Source organism: Cetorhinus maximus, chromosome 9 (genome assembly GCF_964194155.1).
Source record: "Cetorhinus maximus chromosome 9, sCetMax3.hap1.1, whole genome shotgun sequence".
Classification (NCBI taxonomy): domain Eukaryota; kingdom Metazoa; phylum Chordata; class Chondrichthyes; order Lamniformes; family Cetorhinidae; genus Cetorhinus; species Cetorhinus maximus.
The window spans coordinates 65578585-65596311 of NC_135887.1; the positions used below are offsets into that span (position 1 = coordinate 65578585).

Consider the following 17727-nt stretch of genomic DNA (forward strand, 5'->3'; position numbering starts at 1 on the left):
AGCTTCACAAGCCCAGGATAACAGCATCACCAGGATTCACACCATTCCTCTAACAGAAGTGATATGGAAACCCCAACGTTACAATGGACGGGTGGGAGAATCATTGCAGAACATAAAAATAGGAGGAGGCTATTCAGTCCATTGAGTCTGTTCCACCATTCAGTGTGATTATGGCTAATCTGTACCTCAGCCCATCCAGTCACCTTGGTTCCATAACCCTTAATGCCGTTGCCTAATAAAAATCTACCAATCTCAGTTTTGAAATGAAGACAGTCCCAGATTTCCCTTACGAATTTTGTGTGAAGAAGTGCAGTCTAACATCACCCATGAATGGTTTAGCTCTGATTTTATGGTTATGCCCCCTTTTTCTTTTTGCCCCAATATTATTCTACCAAATCTATGCTGCACCACCTCTAAGGCCAATATAAACTCCCTAAGGTGTGGTGCCAGAACCATATGCAATGCTCTAGATGGAGTTTAGCCAGACTTCTGTACAGTTGTAACAAACTTGCACCCCTTTATATTCCAGCTCTCTTGAGCTGATGCCCAACAGTCTAATAGCTTTTTAAATTATTTTTGTATCTGTCCACAAGCTTTTGGTGATTTCTGGCTTTGGACCCCTAAATCGCTCTGCTCATGTAGTTTCTAGCTTCTCACCAGTTAGAAAATCCCCTCATCATCTTCTTTAGATCCAAAATGGATGACCTCACACTCTCCTACATTGAAATTCACCACTTCCACCCGGACACATAGCACCACCACACCCAACCATCCAAGTGTTAGTTTAAAGAAGGCATTAAACCGCAATAAAATAACACAAATAGCAATGCTGTCCAAACATGGTAATAACAGTGCTAATCATGATTTCTATTCTGCTGACTGCCTTCATTGTACCCACAGTGGTTATTATCATGTCTTCAGCAACTGGTACATCAAGTTAAAACTAAGCTATCTTGTCCGGGTTTCCTCTGCTATTCTTCAGTCCATGCTTCCTCTATGTCATGTTGAGATTTTTTAATGTGGTGGCATGCTTCAAGGTGATCTGAGTTAGTGGGATATTTTGTTGGGTGAATAAAGAGAAAAGGTTTAAAAAAATACCAGCGTTATTTATAACAGACACAAAGTTAATATAAAACCATGCACTTAAGTAAATAATATTATAAATAGTACTCTGGAATTAATAATATGCACATCATAAAATTCAGAATAATATAAATACTTTCCGAAAAGCACCCTACCTTTGGGCTGACCTAACAACTCATGCCTGGCTACTATAACTAGCTATTTAAACATACTTAATGAGGACTTTTCCTTCACCATTTCCTACTGCAGTTTCAGTAAACACAACTTCTTGACTTTTATTAAATTGTCCACCTTTCATGGCCTGGAACTTTTTCCACTGGAATATCAGCAAGACTGCAGCAATACTTTTCACTCCCTATCAGAAACTTCACAGCATAACTCCGGACTCCGTCCTCTCCCATAACTGCTCAATTAAACTGGGCCTGTGGATCACCAACCTTCATGCCCTGTTTAATCATGAGCTGAGTTTGAAATCTCACATCTGTGTATCATCAACATTGCATACTCCCACCGTCATCTGCCTTTATCCTTAATTTGCGTTCACCACAACACTTTAATAACGTCAACTCGTCCAAAATTCTACCACCTGCATCTTAACCTGCACTGTTCACCACTTCCCAGCTTAATGGCTTCAATATCACTTTTACCTATAAAATCACTCCATTGCCTTGCTCCACCTACAACATGCTCGAGTCCTACAGTTCACCTTGAACTTTATATTAACCCAGTTTGCCCTAATGCACATCATTCTCACCCTCCTCTCCACCATCAACTTCAGCCATCATGGCCTTGATTTTCATGTCTCCATCTGTGCCAGAATGGAGGCAAAACAGCTTTAAAAATGGTGGATAGGGCTCAATTCCATCTCTGGGTTGGGCTTTTCAGACTCCCCCCCCCACCACTTTCATGGAGTTGCACCAGCTTTTGCAGGAAACATGGTTCATAGCTCCTCAGGGGAGTTGTGAGCCATGGGAAAAGCCTAGTCTGGAGTTGGAAACCAATAAAACAAGCAGTCATTCATATTCACTGTGAAGAACATTGCCCTCTTACCTTGTTATAAAGCTGTCAATTAAATATGAGCATTGAAAGTCCCATTCAAGAAATCTTTAATCTACTCCATACCTCTTCATCTTTTACAATAAACACACAGGCATTGAAAAACCACATCAATGAAAGCTCAGTTTATTACAAGGTAATAAAAATGCCAATCAAGCAAAGATAAAGTAAACAGATCCCTTTTGGGCTGAAATTATTACCCATTCTTGGAGCACAGCCAAGCATTGATAATAAGGCCTTCTGGCAACTGTATCAAAAGAAGCGGGTTGAGCAGATGGCTAGGAATCTGTTCCCCACTCCCCCAGATAGTCTCATTATGAATGCTTGGCTGAACTCCAAGAATAACTAATGGACACAGCCCAACAAAAGTATCTTACTCAGCTGTAAAGAGTAGCACTGTCTTTGTTTGATTGATAGTTGTATTATCTTTATTACCTGATCTTTCTTTGAAGCATTTTTTTTCAATGTCTTTGTGTTCAAATGGACAAGATTAAGAGGTGTGAAGTTGACTAAAGGTTTGCTCAATGGGACTTTCGATACCTGTGCTTGGTTGACAGCTTTTTCTGAAGCTAAGAGGGGCAAAACATTTGAAAGGGATTTTTGAATGGCTGTTTTTCAACATTTCAAAGGCCTGCCAGTGTTATTATGTGACACATTGATTGCATACCTAGTGCATACTGGCTGAGTGGGCATGGAGTGAAATGGGGGGCATGAGCGCACGATGGAGCATAGGAGATATGAGAGGGCATAGAGGGGTTGTGGGGGTGAGGGTTAGAGGGACAAACAACCATGATTACATCGGGGCTGATGACCCAGTGAACAGAGGCGGGCCTTTAACCTGCCAGCCTTGCCATCTACCTGCCTCCGTTGCTGCCTTGGGAGGTGGCAGGCCCATCTCCAGCCAATGCCTGCCTTCCCAACACAAGGACAGGGTGGGTGGGCTCCTTCAGGTGGGGAAAATTTCCAACTCCTGATGCCAATTTCCTTGAAGAAATTTGGCTCTCAAGCTGCCTATTTAAAGAAGGTGTTCTTGGAATATCTCTCCCCACCATTCAAAAGCCTGTTCAAAAACTCTCTGACATTGCACTTAGTCAGCCCCCTTTACCTTCCCCTGACTCCAGGTCAGTACTTGGTCAATTGTGAAGATGTTTAAGGAAGATTTGCTAGGTTAACAACACTAAATCAGTATGTATTTACCTTTCAGGAAGGGTAGACTCTGGATCTGATAATTCACGTATACCATGCCCAGTTTCAGGAAGGTAATTTTTATCTGTAAAACAATACCACTGTTGAGCAAAGACATCTCCCACATGGAGACTATAAGCAGGCTCAAGACCCGCTTTATAATAGAAATATCACCCGTAGGACTCCTCTTGACAAAGCCTCATTCCCTCTCTACAGTCCTGTTCTTACCCTCAGAATCCCTCTATATATACAATCAATAGTTTAGCTACAATTCTAATACTGTATTCAGTTTTGGGTGCCTTACTTTAGAAAGGATTTCAAAGTCATTGGAAGGATGCAGAGAGTTCCACTGAGAGGGCACCTGAAGCTTTGGTATGGACATTTTTTATCAGTCTAGAGAATGGGAAGAGAAGATCTGATGGAGGTTCTCTCCATTCAGACAGCTTTTGATGGGCTAAATCAGGAAAGAAATATTTTCAGTGGTCAGTGAGTAAGTAACCAGACAGCATAATAGTATGGGATGTTAGCAACACTGGCAAGGCCAGTATTTTTTGCTCATCCCTGATTGCCCTTGAGAAGGTGTTGGTGAGCCATCTTCTTGAACTGCTGGTGGTTTAGGTACACCAACAGTTCTTTTGAAAAGTGAGAGCCAGGATTTTGACCCAATGGTGATATGGTTCCATGTGCGTCACTTGGAGGGGAGCTTGCAGGTGGGTTGTTCCCATGTGTCTGCTGCCCTTGTCCTTCTAGGTAGAAGAGGTTGTCAGTTTGAAAGGTGCTGTTGAAGGAGTCTTGGTAAGTCACTGCAGTGTGTCTTGTACATGGTACACACTGCTGCTACTGTGCATCGGTGGTAGAGGGAGTGAATGTTTAAGGTGGAGGATGGAGTTGGGGGGGGGGTGAGGAGTGTGAGTGGGTGGGTGCCGATCAAGCGGGCTGCTTTGTCCCGGATGGTGTCCAGCTTCTTGAGTGTTGTTGGAGCTGCACTCATCCAGGCAAGTGGAGAGTATTCCAACCCATTCCTGACTTGTGTCTTGTAGATGGCGAACAGGCTGTTGGGAATCAGGAGTTGAGAGTTACACACCACAGAATTTCCGGCCTCTGACCTGCTCTTGCAGCCAAAGCATTTATTAAGCTGGTCCAGTTAAGTTTCTGGTCAACAATAACACTCAGGAGGTTGATGGAGGGGGATTCAGTGACGGTAATGCCATTGAATTTCAGGGGGGCATGGTTAGATTCTTTCTTGTGATGATGGTCATTCCTTTGCACTTGTGTGGTGTGAATGTTACCTACCATCTATCAACACAAGCCAAAATGTTGTCCAGGTCTTTCTGTATGTGGACACGAGCTGCCTCAATGTCTGATGACACTGAACACGGTAATCTCACGTCTGACCTTATGATGGAAGGAAGGTCATTGAAGAAGCAGCTGAAGATGGTTGAGCCTAGGACAGTATCCTGAGGAACCTCTACAGTGATGTCCTAGACCTGAGATGATTGACTTCCAATGACCACAATCATCTTCCTTTGTGCTGGGTATGACACAACCAGTGGAGAGTTATCCCCCGGTTCCCTTTGACTTCAATTTTGTTAGGTACTTGGCTGGGTTGGATTTGTCCTGCTTTTTCTGGATAGGACATACCTAGGCAATTTTCCACATTGTTTAGTGGGAGCCAATGTTGTAGCTACACTGGCACAGCTTGGCTAGGGATGAAGCACAAGTCTTCAGTACAACTGCCGGGATGTTGTCAAGGGCCATGGCTTTTGTTGTATCCAGTGCCATCAGCCATTTCTTGATATTATGTGGAGTGAATTGAATTGGCTGAAGACTAGTATCTATGATGTAGGGACCTCAGAAGGAAGTCAAAATGGATCATCCACTCGGCACTTCTGACTGAAGATGGTTGCAAATGCTTCAGCCTCGTCTTTCACCAAAAGGACACAGGGAGAAGATAAGGGGATGAAATTAAGATATTTAACACTTTTTTTTTAGGTGCTATGCAGTTACATAAGGATTAAAAAGTAAACCCATGCATACATCTGAAGGGAAGTGTGCAGGGCACCATCTTGGTGAAGAACTAACAAGATGCATCCTTTACTCGCATCTGAAGCAGGCATTAGTTTATTTGCATATTCGAGCAAGAGGCTTACACCTGCCTCTGGTCTCTATTGAAACTTTGATTTGTCCAGAGGCAGATGGTACCAGTGTTGGATGCTTCTGAGAAATCCAACTCCATACACCATATAAGTAAACCGCACATATTTTACATAATCATCAGCACTGCCAGTTCTGAAATCTCCAACATTCTTTCTGATCCACACCTCCAGTAACAACCTGCATACCACTCCCCCCGACCCCAAACCCAAACAATTGCCAACTTGGCCGACCCTTACCCTGGTTCTGCACAGATTCCTAGACCTCCCAATAGCATTCCTGACCTACCAAATTACTTTTGAGGTCTGCAATCTTCCTACCTACTATGCCCCCCAACCCATCCCCTCAACATGGAACCCCGATCACGAACTCCAAGGTCCACCATTACTACTCCACAACCCCGTGATCAAACTCGTTCACTTACCTGGAAACTGGAGCACTAACCTGTATGGGCTGCATTCACAGAATCATCTATATTACAATGAGATCTGAGGCCCACAATCTGGGGTTCCCAGGACCTCCTCATTTGAGGAGGAGGCTGTTAACCCTGTCCGGCTGAGCTGCCTAAAAATGGGCGCTTCTGACTTTATCCCTCTGAGAGTTATTTTTACACCAATTTTATTAGGATATAGAACAGTCCACCAAAAACTGGACTGGAAATAGAACTCTTGTGAAAGGGATGTGGATAAACAGAGGAATGGAACTAAGTATAGGCCTCTTTAAGAGAGCTGGCACAAATGTGAAGGGCCTGAAGGCTTTCTGCCGATTTATAAACTTTAATCATCCAATATGGCTTCTCTTTGTTTCAAACTCTTATTTTTATCTGTTATGCCACACTAAAATACTCACCCTATCACTGGTGTAAATTATGGCACTTAAAGAGGTTTCTGTGGGCTTCACACCAGATTTCTCAAATTGTGCCTCTATGTGTCCATTGCCAGGTATCATTGGACTCTGCAGGGATAAAATGCAAATCACTTGTTAATGAGAGAGTTACTGAGAAACATTATTTACTACATTCAGTGTAGACTGCTTCTACACCCACCAAATCAGTTGGTCATTCATCCTTCCATGAATTATCTTTGAAAAAACATTTTTAAATAACCTATTAGGCATTTACTATATTTGTGTATTCCTTAGAGATCATCACATATTAATAATCAATGGACGAGCTTCACTGTTAGTAATCCAAATTAAACAGCAAAGATCCAATGCCATGTTTGTACTTGTTGGTAACTAGAATGAAGCTTTCAGCACTACCTCCCTTTAAAATTTCACCTTTCCAAAGCGACACAAAAAGGTATTCAGTGTCACGTTCTTCCCAGTCACATATATAGTGGCATTCCCAACAGACAAATCTGCTTGCTATTCAGGAAAGTAGGCAATGAGGAGATGGAGAGATATGCTGTTAACTGTTAAAATAACATTATTGCCACAAAAATGTGTTTAATGAAGGATCTCTTGGTGCCTCAGGTTATGAAGGAGCTCAGCACCTGGTCCCTTCTATAGGAGGCCTAATACTTAGGACCCTTTCTATAAACAGGGCCTTGCTTCAGTGCCTCTTTTATAGTCACAACCTTGTCCTCAGGATCTCGCCCTTAGGACTCCTTCTACAGGGAGTACCTCACTGTTGGGGCTCCTTCTATAGGCAATAACTCACCCTCAGGATCCTACCATAGGCAGTACCCCGCCCTCAGGATCCCTTCTATAGGCCGTACCTCATCCTCAAGAGTTTTCTGTCTTTGAGAGCGTCACCCTCAAGATCTTGTCCTCAGAACCACACGAAATGCAGAAGTTTGCCATCAGGTCCCATTGTGTATCAGGACCATCAGGGACTTTTTTTCATTGCTTGACTAACCTCATTTTTAAATGGTGTTTGCCATCATTTCCAAGCATTAAAAGCTCACCAGCACAGCATGATAGTATTTAAAACAACCCAATCATATGCTGACAGTATGTAACTCTCAGGGACATTGAAGACTAACTTCGCTCTGTCATTTAACTTCATAAAAGTGTGTATAAACTGGCTCAAAATCTTACTTTGACCAGCGCAAAGATGCAGACTGAGTGGAATTGATACTGTCTTGAATCAAATGTCGTAACAAATGAACTGCCTTCAATGGAACATCGGCCCGGACATGGGAGGTTAATGCATTTCCACTGCCCCATCAAACACACGCTGTACAAACAGTAAACATATTGAATGGAAATAATTCACACATAAGACAACTATACATATTGTCAAAATATTCTTCCTTCAGGAATAATTCTACACCTGGCTAACTTTGTAGCAATTGTTAAAAATGTCTCATTCTGAGACATTTTCCTCTGGTGTTCTCCTGTAAGCTGTCATAGCTTTTGTGGAAATCCAACTGCGGGGTCAGTCCAGGTTTTTGCCAATATTATGTTGAAGCTACTGCAGCTGATCATGACCAAAGATTACATTTATATGGAAAAAACCTTAGGTCTGGATTTCCTTGGAGCTTCTCTCAACTTTGCCATCATAACTTTCACAGATGATGAACTAAAGCCTTTCCAATATGCTCTATTTTGATATGTATTACTGACTAGGATAACAGGCACAATTTCAAAGTTTGCAGACGACAAGAAACTCTCAATGCTAACATTCAAAAGTGAAATGGAAGGGAAAAAAATTACAGGGCAATGGGGAAAGAGGCTCAGAAAAAGCTCAGAAGTAGGATTAATTGGATAGTCCTACAAAAAATAATGGCAGAGGTACAATGGGCCAAAGAGCCTCTCTGTGCTGTATAATTCTATACTGTACATAAAACACTCGCATAGCCATGGAATGAGCCCAAGTGACTCCTTTCAAACAATTTTACTGCCTCACTGGAAGTATCCTGTGCATGTACACAAAACTAATACTTGTCATGAGGCAATGCCCCTTTAATTTTGAAAATATGATTTTGCAACTTTCAACTGACTAGAAATTTTGCAATTTGAACTGAGACAGAGAAAACTGGTCATAAAATATTGCAGTTGCCCTGCAGTAAAAATGGAAATAAAAGTAATACATCCTCAATCCTTTCTCCCCTCCAGCGGGTTTCCCCCCTGCCTTGCTACATCTGGATGTCCTCCATCCTTTCACAATGTATAGGCTCCTCTCTGTGGTGATACTATGAAATCTTCCTGTTCTTTAAATTCAGGACTGACCAAGAGTAAAATAATTTTAATTCACTTGCATAGCTTTGAAATGCAGCTGACAGTTGAATAATAAATTCAAATTATAAATGGAGTGCTTTTTACTGACATTAACAAAACCTTAACAGACATACTTCTACCCATTTTACTTGTTGACCTCATTTCTGGAGGTGCAGGTTTTCCCACAACATCCCTGAAATGGACAAATAAGTTTGCATTTTCTGCCTTAATTTTACCCCTATTTATTCCTGTGTTAAATATTGAAGTTGGGAATAGCGGTCTCCAAAACACCAGTCCAGATTTTGAGCACAGCAGCAAAGTGATGATGCTTGATGCTGACCTTGAAGGAAGCTGCCCACAAAGATCTTGCAAGCCTTGTTGCATGGCTTTCACCTTTCCCGATATTAGTTTCATTCCGGTATCAGCATTAGGGAATCTATGGTGTCCAGCAATGGGGATTCCATCAAGCAGGCTAAGCAGGAAATTACATTGAAACATTTTCACAAACAGCAAATTAGGAAGTAACAGGTGGATTTTATCATTCACTCCCTAATTGCCCATGAGAAGGTGGTGGTGAGCTGCCTTCTTGAACTGCTGCAGTCCATGTGGTGTGGGTACACCCACAGCGCTGTTAGGGAGGAGGTTCCAGGATTTTGACCCAGAGGTAATGAAGGAATGGCGATATATTTCCAAGTCAGGATGGTGAGCGGCTTGGAGAGGAACTTTGAGGTGGTGGTGTTCCCATGTAACTGCTGCTCTTGTCCTAGATGGTAGTGGTTGTGGGTTTGAAAGGTGCTGCCTAAGGAGCTTTGGTGAGTTTCTGCAGTGCATCTTGTAGATGTACACTGTTTCCACTATTCGTCAGTGGTGGAGGGAGTGGATGTTTGTGGATGGGGTGTCAATTGAGTGGGCTGCTTTGTCCTGGATGGTGTCAAGCTTCCTGAGTGTTGTTGGAGCTGCACACATCCAGGCAAGTGGAGAACATTCCATCATACTCCTGATGTGCATTGTAGATGGTGGACAGGCTTTGGAGAGTCAGGAGGTGAGTTACTTGCCACAGGTTTCCTAGCCTCTGACCTGCTCTTGTAGCCACAGTATTTATAAGGCTAGTCCAGTTCAGTTCCTGGTTAATGGTAACCTCCAGGATGTTGACAGTGGGGGATTCAGCGATGGTAATGACATTGAATGCCAAGAGGCGATGGTTAGATGGCCAGTGCTTGTCACTTGTGTGGCATGAATGTTACTTGTCACTTGTCAGCCCAAGCCTGGATATTATCCAGTTCTTGCTGCATTTGGACATGGACTGCTTCAGTATCTGAGGAGTCACCAATGGTGCAAAACATTGTGCAATCATCAGCGAACATCCCCACTTCTGACCTTATGATGGAAGGAAGGTCATTGATGAAGCAGCTGAAGATGGTTGGGCCTAGGACACTACCCTGAGGAACTCCTGTGGTGATGTCCTGGAACTGAGATGGCTGACCTCCAACAACCATCTTCCTTTGTGTTAGGCATGACTCCAACCAGCGGAGAGTTTTCCCCCTGATTCCCATTGACTCCAGTTTTGCTAGAGCTCCTTGATGCCACACTCAGTCAAATGCTGCCTTGATGTCAAGGGCAGTCACTCTCACCTCACCGTTGGAGTTCAGTTCCTTTGTCCATGTTTGAATCAAGATTGTAATGAGGTCAGAAGCTGAGTGACCCTGGCAGAACCCAAACTGAGTATCAGTGAGCAGGTTATTGCTAAGCAAGGGCCACTCGATAGCATTATTGATGACCCCTTCTATCAGTTTACTGATGATCGAGAGTAAACTGATGGGGCAGTAATTGCTCAGGTTGGATTTGTCCTGCTTTTTGTGTACAGGTCATATCTGGGCAATTTTCCACATAGCCGGATAGATGCCAGCATTGTAGTTGTACTGGAACAGCTTGGCTAGAGATACGGGAAGTTCTGGAGCACAAGTCTTCAGTACTATTGCTGTAATATTGTCAGGGCCCATCGCCTTTGCAGTATCCAGTGCCTTCAGCATGTGAAATAAAGATTGGGACATTCAGATGGAATTAAGGTACAAGTTGAAATATCTAAGGAACTTTAGAATATATATTTTTATTTTTTTTTAAAAATGTATGTTTTGTGTGAAATGAAGAAATTTGGCAGTCCACAAATTTAAAGTTAGCTTTCAGGGCCAGAGAGGTTGTTTGCTTATAATCATAACTTTGTATGCCAGTAAAACCCCAACTGCACCTCATTCAGCAAGGTATAACTCTTTAAAACATTTTTACAGCAAAATTAGTACCATAATTTTCATAACAAGTGGAAGGTAACATCAATTCTGTGATTTCTAATTGATTTCCCTCGTGAGAACTTCAGCAGTGCAGCCTGTGGAGGGGTGGGGAAGCAGTGACAAAAACTTTTGGATCTCCACATTTAACTGAACATGAAGTTGCTGAAGTTAAGTAGAGTAGTGATGGAGATCTCTGACAGGTTTGCCATATTACAGCCACAGAATCTAGTCTAATAGGGTAGATTTTTAACTTAACACCTAGATGTAAAACAAGTGTTGTGAACCAGCCACCCATTATGAAACAGAATAATTTTCATATCATTACAATCAATGGAAATGAAAATATTGCAATTTCCATCATGATTAATCATCAAATTGAAAATCTACCCCAAGGTTTGTACTAAATGATAGTAGTAGGATTTTATTTTACCAGTTTCTGCAGAGTGCAGATATTTTATCTCCAGGACTGTAGAATGCCCCATTCCAAGTGCAGGGGCACTCATTTAGATGTATACACATGCCTTTGTTGGTAATGTCATCAAAAACTGTACCTGTGGAAAACATAGCAGTAAGTATATACTCTGATGGAAGAATTACTCAACCGCAGGTCATTTCTCATATCTACACATCTCCATTCTAAGCCTATTATTCTCCTGGTCCCAGAGAGGGACATCTTTTGCAGAGTATAAGGACTATAATCTGATGTTTATCCTAATACTTGCAATAACATAGGTAAATTAGGTTTAAAAACTCCCAGGCCCCTTTACAACATAAATAGCAGTACGTATGATGAGTAGCTCATTCAGAAGAAACCTTTTCATCCAATGAGTGATAAGAATATGGAACTCGCTACCACAGGGGATGGCTGAAGTGAATAGTATAGATACATTTAATGGGGAAACTAGATAAGCATGATGGTGATTGGAATAGATGAGTAAAATGATAGATTTAGAGAAGAAAAGATGCAAGGAGGCTTAAGTGGAGCATACACACTGGCATGAACTGGTTGGGCTGAATGGCCTTTTTCTGTGCTGATTATCCTATGTAATCCAATGTAATTACCAAAAAAGTTTTTAGTACAGTCATTTTTGTAACTTCAGTTAAAAATACACCTCACGCAGTGAAAATAAATTAGCTTTCTCAATATTTTTATTCTTAACCCTTTGTGACAGAAGGTGAAGAACGCTTTTTAATAGAAGCAATAATACTTCAACATTATCTGCAATATTAGCTGATTAACATTCAAACCATATTTTGCATTGAAAATGTTCACTTGCAATTTTGCTAGTTTTCTACTCTTCACCACCTAATGCTGTTCAATAATGACCTGAGAGTAAATATTGTTGATGGATATTATCTGGATGGGGATTTCATCAAAAAGTTCCTTTTCACTGCCATAACTTCACTAGAAGTGTGTGGAATCCCCCCTGATGCACGTAAATTGAGGTTCTTCTCTGCTTCTGACAGAGCAGGAGATCTTCTACAGAAATTCACATCCAAGACATTAAATTCTTTAGATAAAAGCAAAATACTGCGGATGCTGGAAATCCAGAACAAAAACAAAAATATCTGGAAAAACTCAGCAGGTCTGACAGCATCTGTGGACAGGAACACAGTTAACGTTTTGAGTCCATATGACCCTTCATCAGAACTAAGACATATAGAAATGAGATGAAATATAAGCTGGTAGAAGGGGGTGGGACAGGAGAGCTCGATAGGGGGCCAGTGATAGGTGGAGGCCAAGAAGAGACTGCCAAAGATGTCATAGACAAAAGGACAAAGGGGTGTTGACGGTGGTGCTATTATCCAAAGGATGATGCAAGCAGGACAAGCTAGTGGCAGATTGGCCCTAGTGTGGGTGGGGTGGGGGGAAGAGATCAAAATAGGCTAAAAAGTGGAGATGAAACAATAGATCAAAATAAATTTAAAAAAAGGAGGGGAAAAAAATATATAGTGTAAAAGAATTATAAATTATTGGAAAAGGGGGGATTGGAAAGGGGGTGGGGATGGAGGAGAGAGTTCATGATCTGAAATTGTTGAACTCAGTATTAAGTCCGGAAGGCTGTAAAGTGCCTAGTCGGAAGATGAGGTGCTGTTCCTCCAGTTTGCGTTGAGCTTCACTGGAACAATGCAGCAGGCCAAGGACGGACATGTGGGCATGAGAGCAGGGTGGTATGTTGAAATGGCAAGTGACAGGGAGGTCTGGGTCATGCTTGTGGACAGACCGAAGGTGTTCCGCAAAGCGGTCACCCAGTCTGCGTTTGGTCGCTCCAATGTAGAGGAGACCGCGTTGGGAGCAGCGAATGCAGCAGACTAAATTGAGGGAAGTGCAAGTGAAGCGCTGCTTCACTTGAAAGGAGTGTTTGGGCCCTTGGACGGTGAGGAGTGGGGAAGTAAAGGGGCAGGTGTTGCACTTTCTGCGGTTGCACAGGAAGGTGCCGTGGGAGGGGGTTGGGATGTAGGGGGTAATGGAGGAGTGGACCAGGGTGTCGCAGAGGGAATGATCCCTGCGGAATGCCGCCAGGGGGGGTGAAGGGAAGATGTGGCATCATGCTGGAGTTGGCAGAAATGGCGGAGGATGATCCTTTGAACGTGGAGGCTGGTGGGGTGATAAGTGAGGACAAGGGGGACCCTATCATGGTTCTGGGAGGGAGAGGAAGGTGTGAGAGCGGATGCGTGGGAGATGGGCCGGACACGGTTGAGGGCCCTGTCAACCACCTTGGGTGGAAAACTTCAGTTAAGGAAGAAGGAAGACATGTCAGAGGAACTGTTTTGAAAAGTGGCATCATCTGAACAGATGTGACGGAGGCGAAGGAACTGAGAGAATGGGATGGAGTCCTTACAGGAAGCGGGGTGTGAGGAGCTGTAGTCGAGGTAGCTGTGGGAGTCGGTAGGCTTGTAATGGATATTGGTGGACAGTCTATCACCAGAAATTGAGACAGAGAGGTCAAGGAAGGGAAGGGAAGTGTCAGTGATGGACCATGTGAAAATTATGGAGGGGTGGAAATTGGAAGCAAAATTAAAACATTTTTCCAGATCCAGACGAGAGCATGAAGCAGCACCGAAGCAATCATCGATGTACCGGAGAAAGAGTTGTGGGAGGGGGCCTGAGTAGGACTGGAACAAGGAATGTTCCACATACTTCATAAAGAGACAGGCATAACTGGGGCCCATGCGGCTACCCATAGCCACACCTTTTAATTGGAGGAAGTGAGACGAGTTTAAGGAGAAATTGTTCATCCAGACGGAGGAGAGTAGTGGTGGATGGGGATTGTTCGGGCCTCTGTTCGAGGAAGAAGCAGAGAACCCTCAGACCATCCCGGTGAGGGGTGGACGTGTAGAGGGATTGGACGTCCATGGTGAAGAGGAGGCGGTTGGGGCCAGGGGACTGTAAATTCTTGATATGAAATAGGGTGTGAGAGGAGAGGTTAAATTCTTTAGGTTTATTCAAGGATAAATCACACTCAGACAAGTTTTAGTCAAGGGTCCCAAATGTTAATTTTGCCTTCTTTTGCAGGCACTGATGAATTCGCAGTGCAATTCCAGAATTTTGTTTCATTTTGGATTTCCAGAGTTTGCAGCCATTCCCTTTATCACTATTTTCTAACTGATTTGAGGGAGTGAGTTTACCTTCTGGGCAGAAGCATCCATATGTGCCGTGACTATCACAGGTAGAGCGCAGGTTGGAACATGTAGGAAAGCAGGGGGATCCACTCTCCAAGTACACCTGGTTCGTTGGGCATTTAAGTGGAGCTAAAATGAACAGAGGTGTGTTACAATCCGGTGAAATGAGGTTATATTCTGCATATAGGAAGTTCTGGAGCAAATTAAGCACCTGAGTTTAAATGCTCTTCAGAACTCTTCAGAATGAGTAAAAGGTTTCAACATATTAAATGGTAGCACATTTCTTCTTGGAGTCATTGAGAGAATTTAGTATTAACCCTCCATTAATGTTTAATACAGAATCTTAAAGGTGAATTATTCTTAGAATCAAACATAATTTTTTGTATAGAACACATATGTGGAATAGGATAAAATATCAAAATCTACCGATGAGTTGTAGCAAACAATGAGATTGATACACATCACCTGCAACAGGACATGGATAGGCTGGAAGATAAATCTGCTGCAAATTCCACAATGTTGTTTCATTTTGGATTTCCAGAGTTTGCAGCCATTCTGCTTTCTCTCTATTTTCTAGCTAAAACTGAACTTGATTTGAAATGATAGTCAAGTGCCAGATGGAATTTAATGCACAGAAGTGTGACGTAATACATTTTGGCAGAAGGAATAGGGAGAGACGATGTAGACTTATGGCACAGTCCTAAAGAGAATGCAGGAGCCAGAGGCACCCGAGGATTCATAGGCATAGATCCTTGAGGGTGGCTGGACATATTAAAAGAGTAGTTAGAAAAGCATATGGGATCTTAGGCTTCATAAATAGAAGTATTGGGTACAAAACCAAGGCAGTTGAACCTTTGTAAAACACCCAATTCTGGTCACCACACATTAGGAAGGATGTGAGGGTCCTTGAGAAGGTGCAGAAGAGATTCACCAGAATGGTTCTGGATATGAAGGATTTTAGTTACGAGGTTAGGTTAGGTTGGAAAAGCTGGGATTGTTCTCCTTGGAGCAAATGAAATTGAGAGGAGATTTAATAGAGGTGTACAAGATTATGACAGGCTCAGATAAGGTAGACAAAGAAAAGTTGTTCCCATTAGCTGATGATACAAAGAGATTTAAGGTTTTGGGCAAGGGATGCAGGGGGATGTGAGGAAGACTTTTTTACACAGCAGAAGGTAATGATCTGAGCTTGCTGCTAATGAGAGTGGTGGAAGCAGAGAAGATTAATGATTTCAATAGGAAATTGGATGGGCAGTCGAAAATAAACTTGCATGGCTATGGATATGGAGCTCGGGAATGAGAATTATTGGATTGCTCTATAGAGAGCTGACACTGACTCAATACGTCAAATCCTTCAATGCCGTAATGACTCTTTGGTCTTAACTTACTGGCCATGGCAGTGGCTCTGTCCACCTGCCGGAAAACCAGTGGCAATCCCACTGCGGCCATTTCCAGGACCCTCAAAGGGATAAATATCTGCCTGGCAATCCATGTTCCTGTGGCTTTGAATGTGAAGAGCCTACTTCCAGGAGCTGTCAGTCAATCAGAGGGCTGGCATCTCCTCAAGCTCAGCAGCACCACTGGGAGCGCTGTTACTGCTGGGGCTACAGCAGGAACAAAAGCCTTGATGGAAGCCTAAGAAGAGGATGAGTGAGACAAGTTCACCAGGGCCAGTCAGGCAGGCCCCAGTGAGAGTGTGAAGATCAGTGTGGAGGGCAGTGGGGAGCCTTACAGTGGGAATGGCCCTTGCCGGTGGCAGGGCTCGCACGCTGCGAAGCCTCACATGGTGCCCAATCAGAAAGCCCCTACTGTCGCCAAGCCCACAGGCAGTCTGCCAGGGTTTACCTGGAAATCTGCCCATGTGGTGCGGAGCTCCCTGCAAGCGCTGGCAGCGGGATATGGCCCTTAAGTGGTCCTTCATGCATGAGTCGCAGAACGTTTGTATGCAGGTACAGCAAGTAATTAAGAAGGATAATGGAATGCTACCCTTTATTACGAGAGGAACTGGACATGTGTCGGTACAGACTCGATGGGCTGAAGGGCCTCTTCTGCATTGTGTGATTCTGTGATTCTATGTTATGCTTCAGTTATACAGGGCATTGGTGAGACCGCATCTTGAATGCTGTGTACAGTTTTGGTCTCCTTATTTAAGGAAGGATGTAAATGCATTGGATGCGGTTCAGAGGAAGTTTACTAGATTGATACCTGGAATGAATGGGTTGTCTTATGGGGAAAGGTTGGATAGACTGGGCTTGATTCCACTGGAGTTTAGAAGAGTGAGGAGTGATCTGATTGAAGTATATGAGATCCTGAACGGTATTGACAAGGTGGATGTCGAAAGGATGTTTCCTCTTGTGGGAGAGTCCAGAACAAGGGGGCACTATTTTAAAATTAGGAGTAGCCCTTTTAGGACAGAAATGAAGAGGGTTGTGTGACTTTGGAACTCTCTGCCTCAGGAGGCGGGGACATTGAATATTTTTTAAGGCGGAGGTTGATAGATACTGTTAGACAAGGAAATCAAAAGTTATTGGGGATAGATGTGGAATTCAAAAGACAAATAGATCAGCCATGATCTTATTGAATGGCAGAGTGGGCTCAAAGGGCCGAATGGCCTACTTCTGCTCCTATTTCATATGCTCACATGAAACTCAAGGAACTCAATTGGCCTTGGATGGGAAGACCTGACTTAATTGGGGAAAGGCAAGAAGGCAATTGGCATTTCCACCCTGCACCTTCCTGCCTGATTTCCCACCCCTGGCCCTCACCACTTCCAGCCTGCTCTTGGGTGGGGTTGGGGGGTGGGGAGGGGTATTAAATTCTTCCATTTGACTCCAGGTTCCTCACATCACACTCCTCTCCTACTGCAACTCTTATTGGGGTCACTGAGAATTTAGAATTACTCTTACTATTAAATGCAGTATCTCAAAGGTGGATTATTTTGATAATCAACCGTGACAAATTTTCTATAAAACATATTTCCATTTGTATAGCATCTTATCTCTCTGTGTTTCATATAAAATAAATTACTTAGATAGGCAATGGCTGTGATTATTTGGACTTGGCAAGATTCTAACTGTGATGAATAATTGGTTAATCTATTTCTCGTTGTGTTGATCTAATGAAAATTGTTGGTCAGGCCACCTTTGAGTTGGTCCAAGTTGAGTGGAATGCCTGAGGC

General features: G+C 43.0%; 1 long non-coding RNA gene across 1 annotated transcript; it reads right to left on the reverse strand.

Moving 5' to 3' along the window:
• Positions 1-3336: 3336 nt before the first annotated feature.
• On the reverse strand, positions 3337-7630 carry LOC144684695 (uncharacterized). Its single transcript, XR_013577543.1, has 3 exons — positions 7519-7630; positions 6328-6432; positions 3337-3409 (listed from the first exon to the last, which is right to left on the reverse strand). It is a non-coding gene; the product is annotated as an uncharacterized LOC144684695 (long non-coding RNA).
• Between the last annotated feature and the right edge of the window lie 10097 nt (positions 7631-17727).